The 5,729-nt window shown below is 43.4% G+C and overlaps 1 long non-coding RNA gene and 1 pseudogene across 1 annotated transcript; both read left to right on the plus strand.

Annotated features, from left to right (window-relative positions):
- LOC110255613 lies at positions 3,811–5,344 on the plus strand. Its single transcript, XR_002336158.1, has 2 exons — positions 3,811–3,913; positions 5,057–5,344. It is a non-coding gene; the product is annotated as an uncharacterized LOC110255613 (long non-coding RNA).
- On the plus strand, positions 3,927–4,359 carry LOC100516569 (annotated as a pseudogene).

Below are 5,729 nucleotides of genomic sequence, written 5' to 3' on the forward strand. Positions count from 1 at the left end.
CTTTTTCAAGGAAAGTTTTGTCCGGATATATGCCTAAGAGTGGGATTGCTGGGTCATATGGTAGTTCTATGTGTAGTTTTCTAAGGTACCTCTATACTGTTTTCCATAGTGGTTGTACCAATTTGCATTCCCATCAACAGTGCAGGGGGTTCCCTTTTCTCCACACCCTTTCCAGCATTCATTATTTGTGGACTTATTAATGATGGACATTCTGACTGGTGTGAGGTGGTACCTCATAGTAGTTTTAATCTTCATTTCTCTAATAATCAGTTCTGTTGAGCATTTTTTCATGTGCCTGTTGGCCATCTATATATCTTCTTTGGGAGAAATGTCTATTCAGTTCTTTTGCCCCTTTTTCTCTTGGGTTGTTGGCTTATTTGCTGTTGAGTTGTATAAGTTGTTTGTATGTTTTAGAGATTAAGCCCTTGTCAGTTGTGATGCTGTTTACTTTGTAAATTTTAACCACCTTTTTTTTTAAGGTATTGATATACCATTAGACCCAGTATTGATATTTGGTTTTCGGCACTTATGTTTTTTGTAGTCATGGAAAACAATGGTTAATTGACAAGAATTACCATTCTCTGGCTTAGCCCTCCTCCTCCCCCCTAAAAATCACAAAATTTGAACTATTTTTTCATTGTTTTCTTTTTTAATAATCCACAATAAATGCTTATGAGGCAACTGCATGCAAAAATCCCACCAGGAACTGCATCAAATTTGACTTAAAAGACACGATCCTGGAGTTCCTGTCATGGCGCAGTGGTTAACGAATCCGACTAGGAACCATGAGTTTGCGGGTTCCGTCCCTGCCCTTGCTCAGTGAGTTAAGGATCCAGCGTTGCTGTGAGCTGTGGTGTAGGTTGCAGACGTGGCTCGGATCCCGCATTGCTGTGGCTCTGGCGTAGGCCAGCGGCTACAGCTCCGATTAGACCCCTAGCCTGGGAACCTCCATATGCCGCGGGAGCGGCCCAAAGAAATAGCAAAAAGACCAAAAAAAAAAAAAAAAAAGAAAGACACGATCCTTGCCTAGCTTACAAACCTAAGAAAACACAGGGAAACAAATATACCTCATCCGAAAAGTTTTAGGGCGTCTGATATAAAGATTGCTTGAATGCAGTAATCTGCAAATCATCTGTAGCAATGCATGAGGGACCTTGAGGATGACAGAAGGGCCATTTTGTGTGTCTGCTAAAAATTTTGTAACTATATTACCAACCATCCTTCCCCAAAACATGCAAAAAGAGATCATTATTTCAGAAATTTGAGCCTGATTGAAAAACAGCATTTTCATTTCTTACATCAGACTTTTTCCAGTTTTATGCCAAAAACCTCTGGGTTTCAAGAGCGATTTTTAGGGTTTCTATTAAAAAAAAATACAGTACGGAGTTCCCGTTGTGGCGCAGTGGAAACGAATCCAACTAGGAACCATGAGGTTGCGTGCGGGTTCGATCCCTGGCCTCTAACAGTGGGTTAAGGATCCGGCATTGCCGTAAGCTGTGGTGTAGGTTGCAGACGCGGCTCAGATCTGGTGTTGCTGTGGTTGTGGTGTAGGCCGGCGGCGTAGCTCCAATTAGACCCCTAGCATGGGAACCTCCACATGCTGCAGGTGTGGCCCTAAAAAAAAAAGAAAATACAGAGCGAATAAATACATATGCTGAGCTTTGTGCCCAATCTTTGCCTTTACTTTACACTTTTTGGAAGTGTTGGAGGGAGAGAGAGATGGGAGGGGAGAGCTTGTGAATAACTCTGGCCCCAGAGCCACAGTTGACCAGGAGGGAGTGTCAGGGCTGTACCTTGGACTACACTGCAATCCTAAGCAATTCGCCGCCATCTCTTGGTTTTGATATTCACTGATCTTTGTGAAGTGGGCTTTGATGTTGCAGGCTACCCCAAATCCTGTTTAGGGAGGCACCTGGCCCCTGAGAAAGGGAAAAGGAACAAGGGGTTATGCCAATTAATTGTGCCATTTAAATAGCCCCAAGTCTAGTATGAGAGTCTCTAGTTCCATCCATGTTGCCGCAAATGGCATTATTTTTTTTTCCTGGGACCTGCAGTAGTGGTCAGCTCCAAACATACGACCTCATTTGCAGCGACATGGATGGACTTGGAGGGTATTATGCTTAATTAAATAAGTCTGACAGAGAAAGACAAATATTGCATGTTTTCACTTATATGTGGAATCTAAAAAATAAAACAAATGAATGAATATAACAAAACAGAAACAGACTCACAGATATAGAGGATCAACTGGTGTTTACCAGTGGAAAGAGGGAAGGGGAGGAGGGGCAAGACGGGAGAAGGGGATTGAAAGAGGTACAAACTCTGCCTATAAAATAAGATGTGAGGATGTAATGTAGAGCCCAGGGAATATAGCTCATATTTTATAATAACTTTTTTTTCTCTTTTTTTATAGGGCTGCACCCGTGGCATATGGAAGTTCCCAGGCGAGGGGTTGAATCAGAGCTGCAGCTGCTGGCCTACGCCACAGCCACAGCCGCACAGGATCTGAGCTGCATCTGTGACCTACACCGAAGCTAATGGCAACGCCGGATCCTTAACCCACTGAGGGAGGCCAGGGATCGAACCTGCATCTTCACGGATACTAGTCAGGGTCGTTTCTGCTGCGTCACAGCAGGAGCGCCTAAAATAACGTTGAATGGAGTAATAGTTTATGAAAATGTTGAATTACTATGTTGTACACCTGAACCTAACATAATATTGTAAACCTACTATGCACACATTTTGATTTTAAAAAAGACCTATATCCTAATACTACTCTTCTAGACTCTCATAAATGAGGGCATAATTAAGGATTTTTTTTTTTTTTTTTGTCTTTTTGTCTTTTGTTGTTGTTGTTGCTATTTCTTGGGCCGCTCCCGCGGCATATGGAGGTTCCCAGGCTAGGGGTTGAATCGGAGCTGTAGCCACCGGCCTACGCCAGAGCCACAGCAACTCGGGATCCGAGCCGCGTCTGCAACCTACACCACAGCTCACGGCAACGCCAGATCCTTAACCCACTGAGCAAGGGTAGGGACCGAACCCGCAACCTCATGGTTCCTAGTCGGATTCGTTAACCACTGCGCCACGACGGGAACTCCAAGGATGTTTTTTATTTGCATAGGAGGCACACAGCACTTACTACACACCACACTCTAGGAACTTAAACCAGATAATTTTCACAGCCATCCTTTGGGGTACATACCCATTAGTACCTGTTTTTTTGGTAGACAAAGACCCCCAGGCATAGAATTGCCCTAAGTCACAAATTGGTAATCAGTGGGGCCAAGGTGTGATAGACGGGCCAGAGCTTGTTTGCCTGAGTCCCCTAACTCTTAACTAACTAACTGCCTCTATGAAGGTACAGGATAGAGAGAAAGAGTTTTAAACACTGGGCACGTAATTGTCATGTGATGGGACAGAGGAGGCACAGGTGGTTGTAGAAGTCCCAGTAGGGGAACATAGATAAAGAGGGAAACCTGGGGGATGTTGGGAGACCCCTGTAAATTCAAGAAAGCCGCCAGAACAAGGCAGGCTGGCTTGATGAGTGGAGATTTGAGAACTGCCTCAGGTCGTTGGGTGGGGGATGGGATGAGGCCTGCATTCAGATTCAGATGAAGGGCTAGAGTTTGAGGACTGCCCTTCAGCTGAATTGAATACACACCTTACTGGCTACTAAGGAGGGGCTTCTCCTCCCAGAAAGGAAGAGGCGGGCCTTTCCAAGCCACAGGCCCCTATGGGTGATAAAACCGTGGCCCACCAGATCCTGGGGCCGAGCTTCGGTGCCTGTGCCGCCGGCTTGCGTCTCTCCCAAGCGTCCTAATAAGTCTATTTCTTGCCTCTCCCTTTGTCTTTCCCCGAATTCCTTCTGTGCGGAGCCCTGAAGAAGCTGAACCTCCGTGAGTCCAGACACAAGGTGAGTGATGCTAATTTACAACTGTGGGTTTGCCTCTCTTTTAGCCGTCTTGGAGGCTGTGGAGGCCTGCTGGGAACGGGACCTCAAAAACAACAAGTATGTCAGGAAGGTTGTGGCCCAAGGCCATTTTTGCTGGTTATAAGTGGGGTCTCTGGAACCAGAGGGAGCACACAGCTCTTCTTAAAATTGAAGATGTTTATGGCTGAGATGAAACTGAATTTTATCTAGGCAAGGGGTGTGCTTATGTGTACCAAGCAAAGAATAACACAGTGACTCCTGGTGGAAAACCTAACACAACCAGAATAATCTGGGGAAAGGCATGGTTTGTGCCAGATTCTGAAGCAACCTTCCTGCCAAGGTCATTGGACACAGCATCCGTGTGATGCTGTGCCCTTCAAGGATTTAAACTTACTGAAAAGTAAATAAATAAAAGTGGATTTGTTCTCTTGTAAAAAAAAAAAAAACAAAACAAAAAAACAAATCAAGACAAAACAAAAAAAATGTGGGTTCAAGTCCCAATCTGGGTGTTGACTGGGTTCAAGTCCCGGCCCGTGGGTTCAAGTCCTAATCTGTGTTCTGGCCGGGTTCGAGTCCCAGTCTGGGTTTTGGCTGGGTTCAGGCCATTAGTGCTGTTTCATACATACTTGCCCATCTTTTGGCTCCTCATGTAACAGCAGGGCATTTGATGCCCATGTGTTCACGTTTCCTTCTGCATGTGACCTTCTTCTGGGGAGAAAGTGAAATCTCAGTGTCACCTGGAACATGACTTCCCACAGCTCCAACACTGTGGTAAAAAAGGTTGTGCTTCACATGCTCTTCCTGTGTGGGCTCACACTTAAAAGCCAGTAACTTCTGAATCTTCTGCGGGTTCTCTAAATCTGGAGAGCATCCTTCCCACTGGGCAGGGGAGCGGTTCATCAATGAAAAACAGGGTGCATTAGAATAGCTGCAGCGATCTGGATCCATTGTGTCTGGAGTGGACACAGGGTGGTTGTAGGTGGTATAGGGTGAGGGGGGGGTAAAAGCCAGCAGCTTTGACTAAGAAGCTCTGATTAGGCTGACAGGGGTCCCTACAACTTCCTAATCTTTGTCTTGCTGTTTTGTCTCTGTTCCGTTTTGTTTTGTCTTGTTTTCCTTTGTCAGGCCTGCCTCTAACGTTTGCACCGCCCCGGGGCGATAGTACAAACGAGCGCCCACATACCACATGTCTAAATATTTAAAAGTTGTAAAATCAAGCTAAAACACCGTTCAATAAAGTCCCATCCTTCTACCTTGACATGCCATCGTATTGAAAAATGGAAAACAATGTTAAATTATGGTTTTCGTTGGGGAAAAAAAAAAAAAGTTAGTTTGTTATTGCATATATCTGGGTGTTTTGTGGGGCTAGAAATGTTCAGAAGATTAATAAAATGGAAGAGATATAATTCATAATTTCCTATGTATTCCATCACATTGATTTTTCAGTCTTCATTCAGCAAAAATCACTAAAGTGTTATTATAATCAATATTCTATCATAATTTGTGTTCTGAAGGATTGCAAATAAAATGTAAGTCTACTAAAATTGTCCAAAGTTCAGTAGGACACTAATGCACATTAATGCGCTTAATATAGGTATAGAAAAATTTTCATATGTATTTAATACATTTATTATTAAATGCTTTTTTCATTCTAAAATACCCAAATTGCAATACAATTCAAATAGAGAAAAAATATAATTAATGAGTATATGATTTTAAATAAAGCTGAAATTTTATTCAGTTTTTTGAAACTTAATTTGAAACATTTTATGCAGATAAGCGTATTTGCTGATGCTGG

The sequence above is a fragment of the Sus scrofa genome, chromosome 10 (assembly GCF_000003025.6).
Source record: "Sus scrofa isolate TJ Tabasco breed Duroc chromosome 10, Sscrofa11.1, whole genome shotgun sequence".
Classification (NCBI taxonomy): domain Eukaryota; kingdom Metazoa; phylum Chordata; class Mammalia; order Artiodactyla; family Suidae; genus Sus; species Sus scrofa.